The following is a 13,629-nucleotide window of genomic DNA, read 5'->3' on the forward strand; positions in this document are numbered from 1 at the left end:
CCTGTCTCTAATTATAAAAACAAACAAACAAACAAAAACTGTCATGAGGATAATAAGCTATTCTAAGTGCAGTATGTTCAGAGAGGTTCAGTTCCTTGCCTGGAGGACAATTACAGATGTGAATAGTGATAAAGAAGGAAACAACAACAAAAAACAGGTTGAAAGGAGATGGGGGCCGGGCGTGGTGGCTCACGCCTTTAATAGCAGCACTTTGGGAGGCCGAGGTGGGTGGATCACCTGAGGTCAGGAGTTGGAGACCAGCCTGGCCAACGTGGTGAAACCCCATCTCTACTAAAAATACAAAAAAACTTAGCCGGCTGGGCGCGTGGCTCACACCTGTAAAAATACAAAAAACTTAGCTGGGAATGGTGGCAGACATCTGTAATCCCAGCTACTCAGGAGGCTGAGGCAGGAGAATCGCTTGAACCCGGGAGGGGGAGGTTGCAGTGAGCCGAGATCGTGCCACTGCACTGCAGCCTGGGTGACAAGAGCAAAACTCTGTCTCAAAAAAAAAAAAAAAAAAAAAAAATTAGCCAGGCATGGTGGTGCATGCCTGTAATCCCAGCTAAATAGGAGGCTGAGGTAGGAGAATTTCTTGAACCCGGGAAGGTGGAGGTTGCAGTGAACCGAGATCATGCCACTGCACTCCATCTTGGGCCACAGAGTGAGACTCTGACTCAAAAAAAAAAAAAAACAAAAATAAAAACAAAAACAGGGAACAGAAGAATTATTCAACTATGCTCCACCTTAATCCCTGACCCACAGAATCTGTGAGATATAGTAAAATGGTTGTTGTTTTAAGCCACTAAATTTTGGGGTAATTTGTTATGGAGCATTTGTTATGGTAATTTGTTGTAGCCAGAACCATCATGTTTATTTGATTGCTTACCGTGTTTTCTGTCTCTGGAATAGGTGCTCCATGAACTGCTTTGTTCTCTGCCATGTGCTCACTGTCCAGCCCAGAGCCTGGCACATAGTTGGTGCTTAATAAATATTTGCTGAATAAATGAGAGAGTGGATGAATAGATGTATGCCCACCACACTCGGGTTCAACTCCGTTCATCCAGCTGGGTAGAGTTTCTGGGATAATCCTTCATATGCCTTGGCATTGGGAAGAGGGGCACTCAGGCACCTGCCATCCCCTGGCAGCCTAGTCCCCAGCCCTGGAAGGGGGTACCGAGAGTGGCTTTGGTCACCAAAACCTATTGTTGCATGAGGGCTCAGTTAGTGCCTACATGCCATGACCTCTCTTTTCTGTTCCAACCTCCAGACTTTGCACAAATGACTTCCAGTGATGTCTTCCAAGCCTCGTTTTTCTGAATTCACCTCCTCCAGAAAGCTGGTCTAGTTTGGAAACTCTCTCAGGCTCCCTTCCTGACCTCCAGAGACAACCCTCCTCCCTCTTGTTGACTACAATTGCAGGGATTGCTTTAGGATCATTCCCACCCAGAGCCCCCAGGTGCCCCATATGGCCACCTCCCACCCTGCACAATTCAGTCCCCTAGCAATGACATTCCCAAACCAAAATACCTGCTATGTGTCAAATCCTGTGCTGGGTGTTTTGCTGCCAGTGTCTTAGTTCAACACACCTCCACAACTCAGTGAGGTCAGATCCATGATTGTCCCATTTTATGAATGAGAAAGGTGAGGCTCCAAGAGGAAAAACTAGTTCCAGGTACCTGGCTGGCAAGTGCTCTTCTCGGATCCAGTTCATCATCATCATCATCATCATCATCATCATCATCATCATCATCATCATCATCATCATCATCACTATAACTTACTAAGCACTGACAGTGAAGATAATGATCTACCAAAGGATGCCCAATTCAAGGGGTTAAACTTCAAGCAGAAAAAGGATATTTTCGTAATTTCAAAGTATCTCCCTAAGTATATTTAATAACTACACAGAGTAAAATAATAATTTTTTTTTTGAGATGGAGTTTCGCTTTATCACCCAGGATGGAGTACAGTGGCGCAATCTCGGCTCACCACAACCTCTACCTCCCGGGTTCGAGCAATTCTCCTGCTTCAGCCTCCCCAGTAGCTGGGATTACAGGTGCACGCCACCACGCCCAGCTAATTTTTGTATTTTTAGTAGAGACGGGGTTTCACCATGTTGGCCAGGCTGGTCTTGAACTCCTGACCTCGTGATCCACCCTCCTCAGCCTCCCAAAGTACTGGGATTACAGGCCTAAGCCATTGCACCCGGCCTAAAATAATAATTTTACAGTGGAGAAGTCCAGTAGATACTGCCCTAGTTAACTGATCAAGGTTAACATTGGTGGTCATACATGTCAACATCAGGGCCTCTGCAAGGATGCACTGAGAAAGGCATGACACCACTTCTGTGACATTTTCCCCATAATTCATGACTTTAATTTGATCACAAGAAAATCTCACACAAATCCAACTTGAAAGACATTCTACCAAGCAGCTGAACAGGACTCTTCAAAAGTGTCAAGGTTACAAAAAAGAAGGAAAGACTGAGGAACTGTCACAGATTGAAAAAGACTGCTGGTGCCAGGTGTGGTGGCTCACACCTGTAATCCCAGCACTTTGAGAGCCTGAGCAGGAGGACTGCTTGAGCTCAGGAGTTTGAGACCAGTCTGGGCAACATGGTGAAACCCTGTCTCTACAAAAAAATACAAGAAATTAGCTGGGTGTGGTGGGCTCACTCCTGTAGTCCGGGCTACTCAGAAGGCTGAGGTGGGAGGATCGCTGGAGCCTGGCGGGGTGGAGGTTGCAATGAGCTGAGATCATGCCACTGCACTGCTGCCTGGGCCTTAGAGTGAGACTCTGTCTGAAAAGAAAAAACAAGAAAAGAAAAACCTGGTTTAGGCCGGGCGCAGTGGGTCACGCCTGTGATCCCAGCACTTTGGGAGGCCAAGGCGGGCAGATCGCGAGGTCAGGAGACCGAGACCATCCTGGCTAACATGGTGAAACCCCGTCTCTACTAAAAAAAAAAAAAAGAAAATTAGCCGGGCGTAGTGGTGGGCACCTGTAGTCCCAGCTACTTGGGAGGCTGAGGCAGGAGAATGGCATGAACCTGGGAGGTGGAGCTTGCAGTGAGCCAAGATTGCGCCACTGCACTCCATCCTGGGCAACAATGCAAGATTCCGCCTAAAAAAACAAAAGAAAGAAAGGAAAAGATCCTGGTTTGTATCCCAGAACAGAAAAAGGACATAAGTAGGAAAACAGATGAAATCTGAAAAACTTCTGTACTTTAGTTCATAGTAATGTACCAAGGTTAATTTCTTATTTTGATAAATGTTCTGTCACTGTTTGAGATGTGGACAGGAGAAGCCAGGTGAAGGGTATACAGGAACTCCCTGTACTATTTTTACATCTTCTGTAAGACTAAAATTATCTCAAAAGGAAAAAAGACATTAAAATAAAAGAGAAAGACTGGGTGTGGTGGCTCACGCCTGTAATCCAAGCACTTTTCGAGGCCAAAGCATGAGGATTGCTTGATCCCAGGAGTTTAAGACCAGCCTGGGCAACATAGTGAGGTCTTGTCTCAAAAAAAGTAAAAAAATTAGCCGAGCATGGTGACACAAGCCTGTACTCCCAGGTACTTGGGAGGCTAAAGTAGGAGGATCGTTTGAGCCCAGGAGGTTGAGGCTACAGTGAACCATGATAGCACACCACTGCACTCCAGCTGAGACCCTGTTCCCCGCTCCCCAAAAAAAAGAGAGAGAGAGAGAATGAAGGCTAAAGTGGAGTAAGTCTACCATAGCCCTCTCTCCCACTGATTACAACAAAAAACTCTGGACAGCCTGGGCACGGTGGCTCACGCCTGTAATCCCAGCACTTTGGGAGGCCAAGGCAGGTGGATCACTAGAGGTCAGGAGTTCGAGACCAGCCTGGCCAACATGGCGAAACACTGTCTCTACTAAAAATACAAAAATTAGCTGGGCATGGTGGCAGGCACCTGTAATCCCAGCTACTTGGGAGGCTGAAGCAGAAGAATCACTTGAACCCAGGAGGCAGAGGTTGCAGTGAGCCAAGTTCGTGCCACTGCACTCCAGCCTAGGCTGCAGAGCGAGACTCCATCTAAAAAAGAAAAAAGAAAACAAAAAAACAAAAAAAAAACTCTGGACAAATACAGAAAGCAACTACTTAAGGAGAACCTCTGAAAAGTAAACAATAGAAAATAGATTGGCATAGGAAGTCAACATTTGAAGAACAGCCAGCATGGCAGTGGAAAGTTTCCTGGTGAATTTTCTTTCTGTATTTTCTGGCCTTGACCCAAAGGACTCTGAATCAGGAAACTGTGTTTGACACCAGCAGCCAAAACCTTCAAAAGAAAAGTTTAATATTCTGGCCAGAGAACCAGGAAAACGCGCCCCTGTTAGCCAGACAGTGTGAGGAGAATTTTGAGTATTTTGTTGTTGTTGTTTAAATTATTATGAATATTATTATTATTGAGACAGGGTCTGACTCTGTCACCTAAACTGGAGTGCAGTGGTGCAGTCACAGATCACTGCAGCCTCCACCTCCCTGGTTCAAGCAATCCTCCCACCTCAGCCTCCCAAGTAGCTGGGACTACAGGTGCATGCCACCATGCCTGGCTAATTTTTTTCGTATTTTTCTTTTTTTGAGATGTAGTCTCGCTCTGTTGCTCAGGCTGGAGTGCAGTGGAGTGATCTCGGCTCGCTGCAAGCTTCGCCTCCCAGGTTCACGCCATTCTCCTGCCTCGGCCTCCGGAGTAGCTGGGACTATAGGTGCTCGCCACCACACCCGGCTAATTTTTTTGTATTTTTAGTAGAGATGGGGTTTCACTGTGTTAGCCAGGATGGTCTCTATCTCCTGACCTTGTGATCCGCCCACCTCGGCCTCCCAAAGTGCTGGAATTACAGGCGTGAGCCACCACGCCCGGCCTTTTTTTTTTTTTTTTGTATTTTTCATAGAGACAAGGTTTCATCATGTTGCCCAGGCTGATCTCAAACTCCTGGGCTCAAGCGATCCTCCCACTTCAGCCTCCCAAGGTGCTGAGATGATGGGTGCAAGCCATTGCGCCAGGCCCTTCACAGGCTTTTAATAGGATCCAGAGTCTCACAAGACAATATTTTATTTTATTTATTTATTTATTATTTATTACTTTTTTTGAGACAGTTTCACTCTTGTTGCCCAGGTTGGAGTGCAATGGCCCGATCTTGACTCATTGCAACCTCCGCCTCCCAGGTTGAAGCCATTCTCCTGACTCAGCCTCTGGAGTAGCTGAGATTACAGGCTGCCACCACCTACGCCCGGCTCATTTTTTGTGTTTTTAGTAGAGATGGGGTTTCACCATGCTGGCCAGGCTGGTCTCGACTCCTGACCTCAGGTGATCCACCTGCCTTGGCCTCCCAAATTGCTGTGATTACAGGCATGAGCCACCACACCTGGCCACAAGACAATATTTCATTTTATTTATTTATTTATTTTTATTATTATTATTTTTTTGAGACGGAGTTTTGCTGTTGTTGCCCAGTCTGGAGTGCAATGGTGCAATCTCGGCTTACCGCAAACTCCGCCTCCCAGGTTCAAGCGATTCTCCTGCCTCAGCCTCCTGAGTAGCTGGAATTACAGGCATGCACCACCATGCCCGGCTAATTTTATATTTTTAGTAGAGACGGGGTTTCTTCATGTTGGTCAGGCTGGTCTCAAACTCCCAACCCCAGGTGATCTGCCCTCGGCCTTCCGAAGTGCTGGGATTACAGACGTGAGCCACCGCGCCTGGCCACCAGACAATATTTTAAATGCCCAGGATACAACACAAAGTTACTCAACAAGGAAAATCTCACCAAATCTCAAAGAAAAAAACAATCAATAGATGCCAGCACACACACACACACACACCCAGCCATTAGAATTGACATACAAGGCCGGGCGTGGTGGTTTATGCCTATAATCCCTGCACACTGTGAGGCTGAGGTGGGAGGATCCTTTGAATCCAGGAGTTCAAGACCAACCTGGGTAATATAGGAGACCCTGTCTCTGCAAATTTTTTTGTTTTTTTTTTGAGACAGAGTCTTGCTCTGTCGCCCAGACTGGAGTGCAGTGGGGCAATCTTGGCTAACTGCAAGCTCCACTCCCGGGTTCACGCCATTCTCCTGCCTCAGCCTCCTGAGTAGTTGGGACTACAGGTGCCCACCACCACACCTAGCTAATTTTTTTTGTATTTTTAGTAGAAACGGGGTTTCCCCATGTTAGCCAGGATGGTCTTGATCTCCTGACCTCGTGATCTGCACGCCTCGGCCTCCTAAAGTGCTGGGATTACAGGCATGAGCCACCACGTCAGGCCAAAATATTTTTTTTTAATAAAATAAAAATTTTTTAAAAGTTGAAATGATTATATTAATAACAAGTAGATTTAGAACAAGAAAAAAATTATCAGAGAAAAAAGGACATTATATGATGATTAAAGGGTTAATTCATCAAGAAGACATGACAATTCTGAACATGTATGCTCTTATAAAGTTCCTAAATATATAATGCAAAAATTATCTAAAAAGGGAAATAAAGTCACCATTATACTTGCGGATATCAACTCTCTTCTTTCAGTAAATGATAAAACAGAAAATCAGCAAGGACTGGGCACGGTGGCTCATGTCTGTAATCCCAGCACTTTGGAAGGCTGCAGTGGGCAGATCACCTGAAGTCAGTAGTTTGAGACCAGGCTGGCCAACCTGGTGAGACGCTGTCTCTACTAAAAATACAAAAAGTTAGCTGGGAATGGTGGTGCATACCTGTAATCCCAGATCCCAGCTACTCAGGAGGCTGAGGCAGGAGAATGGCTTGAACCCAGGAGGTGGAGGTTGCAGTGAGCCGAGATTGTGCCATTGCACTCCAGCCTGGGCAAAATGAGTGAAACGCCATCTCAAAAGAAAAAAAAAAGAAAAAAAGAAAGAAAAATCAGCAAGGACATAAAAGAGCTGAACAACACTATCAACCAACTTAATCAAATTGTTTTTTCTTTGTTTGTTTTTGAGACCAAGTCTCCCTCTGTTGCCCAGGCTGGAGTGCAGTGGCGCGATCTTGGTTCACTGCAACCTCCACCTCCCAGGTTCAAGCGATTCTCCTGCCTGTGCCACCACACCTGGCTAATTTTTGTATTTTTAAACTTTTGTTGTTTTTTTTTTGAGATGGAGTCTTGTTCTGTTACCCAGGCTGGAGAGCAGTGGCGAGATCTCAGCTCACTGCAACCTCTGCCTCCCGGGTTCAAGCGATGCTCCTGCCTCAGCCTCCCGAGTAGCTGGGATTACAGGCGCCAGCCACCGCGCCCGGATAATGTTTGTATTTTTATTACAGACAGGGTTTCACCATGTTGGCCAGGCTGGTCTCGAACTCCTGATCTCAGGTGATCCACCTGCCTCGGCCTCCCAAAGTGCTGGGATTACAGGCGTGAGCCACCACGCGTGGCTGATTTCTTGATTTCTAGTGTAATTCCATTATGATCAGAGAATGTATCACCTAAATTTTAAACATTTTTTAAATATAAAGGCCCAGAATATGGTCTATCTTAGTGAATTTTCCAAGTGTACTTGAAAATAATGTTTTGTCTCTACTAAAATGCAAAAGTTAGCTGGGCGTGGTGCAGGGTGCCTGTAACCCCAGCCACTGGGGAGGCTGAGGCTCAGGAATCACTTGAACCAGGGAGGCGGAGGTTTCCGTGAGCCATGATAGCACCACTTCACTCCAGCCTGGGTGATAGAGGGAGACCCTATCTCAAATTAAAAAAAAAAAAAGAACTGAAAAATGTCTGGAAAACCCCTAAATATTTGGAAATGAAGCAACACACTTCTAAATAAATCATGGGCCAGAGAAGAAGTCTCAAGAGAAATTAGAAAATATATACATGTGTAGTTTTGTCTGTGTGCATGTGTGACGTAGTCTCGCTCTTTCACCCAGGGTGGAATGAAGTGGTGTGATCTTGGCTCACTGCAACCTACGCCCCTGGTGTCAAGAGATTCTCCTGCCTCAGCCTCCCGAGTAGCTGGGATTACAGGCGCTTGCCACCACACCCAGCTAATTTTTGTATTTTTAGTAGAGACAGGGTTTTACCATGTTGGTCAGGCTGGTCTCGAACTCCTGACCTCAGGTGATCCACCTGTCTTGGCTTCCCAAAGTGCCAGGATTACAGGCGTGAGCCACTGTGCCTGACCAGAAAATATTTTAAACTGACTTAATGAAATAAAATTACAACATATTAAACTTCATAAAATAGAGCTAAAATAGAGCAGAGAGAACTTCCTAGTTTTTTTTTTTTTTGAGACCGAGTCTCGCACTGTCGCCCGGGCTGGAGTGCAATGGCGCAATCTCTGCTCACTGCAACCTCTGCCTCCCAGGTTCACACTATTCTCCTGCCTCAGCCTCCCGAGTAGCTGGGATTACAGGCGCCTGCCACCACACCCGGCTAATTCCTATTTTTTTTTTTTTTGAGACGGAGTGTCGCTCTGTCTCTCAGCTGCAGTGCAGTGGCGCGATCTCGGCTCACTGCAAGCTCCACCTCCCGGGTTCCCGCCATTCTCCTGCCTCAGCCTTCTGAGTAGCTGGGACTACAGGCGCCCGCCACTGTGCCTGGCTAATTTTTTTTCGTATTTTTTAGTAGAGATGGGGTTTCACCGTGTTAGCCAGGATGGTCTCGATCTCCTGACCTCATGATCCACCCGCCTCGGCCTCCCAAAGTGCTGGGATTACAGGCATGAGCCACCACGCCCGGGCTGTACCCAGCTAATTTCTTGTATTTTTAGTAGAGATGGGGTTTCACTATGTTGGCCAGACTAGACTCGAACTCCTGACCTTGTGATCTGCCCTTCTCGGCCCGGCAAAGTGTTGGGATTACAGGCGTGAGCCACCGTGCCCAGCCTCAAATTTTCTAGTATTAAATGGGTATATGAGAATAGAAGAGTCTTAAATCAGTAATGCAAACTTCCACTTTCAGAAACTAGAAAAATAAGAGCCAATTAAACCCAAAGCAAGTAGACAGAAAACATAATAAACACCAGAAGTCAATGCTATTGGATATAGAAAAACAATAAAGAGAAAATAAATGAAACAAAAGCTTGTTCTTTGAAAAGATCAATATGAGTATTAGTGGTCTCCTTCAAAAAAGGGGAAATCTGGACACAGAAGTAGACATAGAGGGAAGATGGCGTAAAGAGACAAAAGAGGACAGCCATCCATAGCCCAAGGAGAGAGGCCAGGAACACATCTTGCCTCACAGCCCTTAAAAGGAACCAATCCAGGGATCTAGAACTAGAAATACCATTTGACCCAGCCATCCCATTACTGGGTATATGCCCAAAGGAATATAAATCATGCTGCTATAAAGACACATGCACACGTATGTTTATTGTGGCACTACTCACAATAGCAAAGACTTGGAACCAACCCAAATGTCCAACAATGAGAGACTGGATTAAGAAAATGTGGCACATATATACCATGGAATACTATGCAGCCATAAAAAATGATGAGTTCATGTCCTTTATAGGGACATGGATGAAGCTGGAAACCATCATTCTGAGCAAACTATCACAAGGACAAAAAAACAAGCACTGCATGTTCTCACTCATAGGTGGGAGCTGAACAATGAGAACACTTGGACACAAGAAGGGGAACATCACACACCAGGGCCTGTTGCGGGGTGGGGGAAGGGGGGAGGGATAGCATTAGGAGATATATCTAATGTAAATGACGAGTTAATTGGGTGCAGCACAGCAACATGGCACATGTATACATATGTAACAAACCTGCACGTTGTGCACATGTACCCTAGAACTTCAAGTATAATAAAAAAATATATATATATATAAAAGGAACCAGTCCTACCAACTCCTTGATTTTGTACTTCCAGCCTCCAGAATTGTGAGATAATACATTTCTGTCAGCCAGTCTCTAGTACTTTCTTACAGCAGTCCTAGCAAACTAATACAACTAATAAATGAATTTAGCAGGGTTGTAAAATATAAGGTCAATATACAAAAATCAATTGCATTTCTTTTTTTCTTTTTGAGATGGAGTCTCACTTTGTCGTCCAGGCTAAAGTGCAGTGGTGCCATCTTGGCTCACTGCAACCTCTGCCTCCCAGGTTCAAGTGATTCTCAAGTCTCAGCCTCCCAAGTAGCTGGGACTATAGTCATGCACCACCACGCCCAGTTAATTTTTGTATCTTTAGTAGAGATGGGATTTTGCCATGTTGGCCAGGCTGGTCTCGAACTCCTGACCTCAAGTGAACTGCCTACCTCGGCCTCCCAAAGTGCTGGAGTTACAGGCATGATCCACTGTGTCCAGCCGCATTTCTATATAATATCAATGAACAATTGGAAATTGATTTTTTTTTTTTTTTTTAGAGACAGGGTCTTGCTATATTATCCAGGCTGAGCTCAAACTCCTGGGTTCAAGCAATCCTCCCACCTCAGCCTCCTGAGTAGTTACAGGCACGCACCACCACACTTGGCTTGAAATTTTTCAAAAGTATGATCTACAATTGCACCAATAGGTCAAGTGCGGTGGCTCATGCCTGTAATCCTAGCACTTTTGGAGGCTGAGGCGGGTGGATCACCTGAGGTCAGAAGTTCAAGACCAGCCTGGCCAACATGGAGAAACACTGTCTCTACTAAAAATACAAAAAAAAAAAAAAAAAAAAAAAAAAAATTAGGCAGATGTGGTGGCATGTGCCTGTAATCCCAAATACTTGGGAGGCTGAGGAAGGAGAATCACTTGAACCCAGGAGGCAGAGGTTGCAGTGAACCGAGATCACACCACTTTACTCCAGCCTGGGCAAAAGAGTGAAACTCTGTCTCAAAAAACAAAACAAAACAAAAACAAAGCAATTGCACCAATAAAAATTAAATAGTGAGTATCAGTGTAACAGCCAGATCCTACTTCATCCCCATGTAGAGGTGGAGGGACTGAGTGAACAGGCTTGGTGCACAGAAGATGCAGGCCAAGTAAGCCTGTGCATAATTTTGGATAATGAAAAATACTAGGAGGAAAATAAATCTAGCCAGGTGCAGTGACTCACGCCTGGAGGCCTAGCACTTTTGGAGGCCGAGGCAGGCAGGTAGCTTGAGCTCAGGATTTCAAGACCAGCCTGGGCAACATGGCAAAACTTCATCTCTACAAGAAATACAAAAAATATTAGCCGGGGATGGTGGCACACGCCTGTAGTCCCAGCTACTTGGAGGGCCTGAGGCAGGAGGATTGCTTGAACCCAGGAGGTTGAGGCTGCAGTGAGTCAAGATCACACCATAGCACTCCAGTCTGGGTGACCATATGAGACCCTGTTTAAAAAAAAAAAAAAAAAAGAAAAAAGAAAAGAAAAGAAATCTAAACTGCATAGGGGTCTTAGGGAAGGTCTCTCTGAGATGACATTTGAGCTGCAATTTGAAGGACAATGGTTGGGGTTTGGGTATCAATACGTAACAACTTCTTCTTTGCCCAAGTTCTGACACAACAGAGAGCAGATGAGGAATCAGGTATATTGAAATCAAAATAACACTTCCTTACTGTTCCATTCACTGTTCCTGCATGACAAACCACCTACAAACCACGTGGTGTTTAGTGTGCAAAATAACTGATGCTCATGGTTTCTGTGGGCCAGGAGGTCACAGAGGGCACAGCAGGGATGACTTGTCTCTGCCCCATGAAGTCTGGGGCCTCAGCTGGAAAGACTCAATGGCTATGAGGGCTTTGATGGCTGGGGCTGGAATCATCTGGAGTTGCACATGTCTGGAAGTGGATGTTGGCTGTAGACTGGCACCTCAGCAGGGCCTTGAGCCAGCACATCTACACATGACTTCTCCATATAGTCTCTCCACCTGGGCTGGCTTGGCTCCCTCATAGCATGACGGCTGGGTTCCCAGGGAGAGTGTCCCAACAGACCACGTGGTTTTTTTTTTCTTCTTTTTTTGAGATGGAGTTGTGTTCTGTTGCCCAGGCTGGAGTGCAGTGGCACAATCTCAGCTCACTGCAACCTCCGCCTCCCGGGTTCAAGCAATTCTCTGCCTCAGCGTCCCGAGTAGCTGGGATTACAGGCGCCTGCCACCATGCCTGGCTAATTTTTTTTTTTTTTTTTTTTTTTTTTGAGACAGAGTCTCGCTTGTCACCCAGGCTGGAGTGCAGTGGTGCGATCTTGGCTCACTGCAACCTCCGCCTCCCGGGTTCAAGCGATTCTCCTGCCTCAGGTTCCTGAGTAGTTGGGGTTACAGGCGCCCACCATCACGCCCAGCTAATTTTTGTATTTTTAGCAGAGACAGGGTTTCATCATGTTGGTCAGGCTGGTCTCGAACTCCTGATCTCAGGTTACCCACCTGCCTCGGCCTCCCAAAGTGCTGGGATTACAGGCATGAGCCACGGCGTCAAGCCTATTTTTTTGTATTTTTAGTAGAGATGGGGTTTCACCATTTTGGCCAGGCTGGTCTTGAACTCCTCACCTCACGATCCACCCACCTCAGCCTCCCAAAGTGCTGGGATTACAGGCGTGAGCCACCCCACCCGGGCCCACATGGCATTTTGATGATCTAGAAGTCACATAGCAACTTTCACCATATTCTGCTGTTTAATGCTGTCCCAAAGGTACATCCAGGCTGAAGGAAGGGGGACATAGATCCCACACTCGAGGGCAGGAGTGTCAAGGTCATAATTGTACAATGAGCATGTCGAATTGGAGGTATTGATGAGGCTATCTTCTTTGAAAATACAATTTGCCACAATTCCTGATAAACTAGTTTGTAAAGCATAGCTTTGGTCTGTGGGTGAGAGGCCAGGTGTGTTGCTCCAGTAGAGCTTTCTCAGATGGAAACAGGTGAGTGGGAATAAGACTTGCCCTTGAGAGAAGAGCATTTCAGCAGAGGGAAGAGCAATTACAAAGGCCCTGTCATGGGCAAGGTGGGTGTGTTCTAGGAACTGAAGCCCAGTGTGGCTGGGGCGTGGTGGGAGAGCAGGAGAGGCTGACGAAGAAGCTGTGTTTGGAAGGTTTGGTAGTGGGGACCTTGAACTTCAGGCTAAGGAGTTTATTGGGAAGCCAGCGGTGCCAAGAAAGGCTCAAAGATGCCATGAGGCTGTCCGCACATAGGCTGTCCCCACATCTGGGGGCCAAATACCCATGTCCATGTGCAGGAGCCAATTGTGTCTCAGAGAAGACAGAGGCCCTGGCCTCCAGGATGTGAAGGCACTAGTGCCTACCCCTAGGGCTGATGTGACACCTGCACTCCCAGATCTCACCACCTCAGCCCTTTTGCCAGGTTGGACCCCTCTCTCAGCCCCCCTCCTCTAGTGTGTCTGCCCTGGTAGGGAGGAGGAGACGGGAATGGTATGAAGAGATCTGACCTGCCCCAGGAAGTTTCCATCTCTAGGCCACCTGTCCTGTCCTGTTCCGGTGAAATCTAGCCAAGGGCATTCATCTACCCTGATCATGCTATGGGTTCTCTGGCAGGCCAGGAAACCTGCCATTAGTGGCCATCCACCCCTATGGCAGTCCCAGCTCAACGTCAGTTTTTTTTGAGACAGGATCTTGCCCTGTCACCCAGGCTGGAATGTAGTGGTGCAATCACAGCTCACTGCAGCCTCGACCTCCCAGGCTCAAGCACTCCTCCCACCTCAGCCTCCTTAGTTGGGACTGCAGGTGTGCGCCACCAC

This window comes from Pongo abelii, chromosome 21 (assembly GCF_028885655.2).
Source record: "Pongo abelii isolate AG06213 chromosome 21, NHGRI_mPonAbe1-v2.0_pri, whole genome shotgun sequence".
Taxonomy (NCBI): domain Eukaryota; kingdom Metazoa; phylum Chordata; class Mammalia; order Primates; family Hominidae; genus Pongo; species Pongo abelii.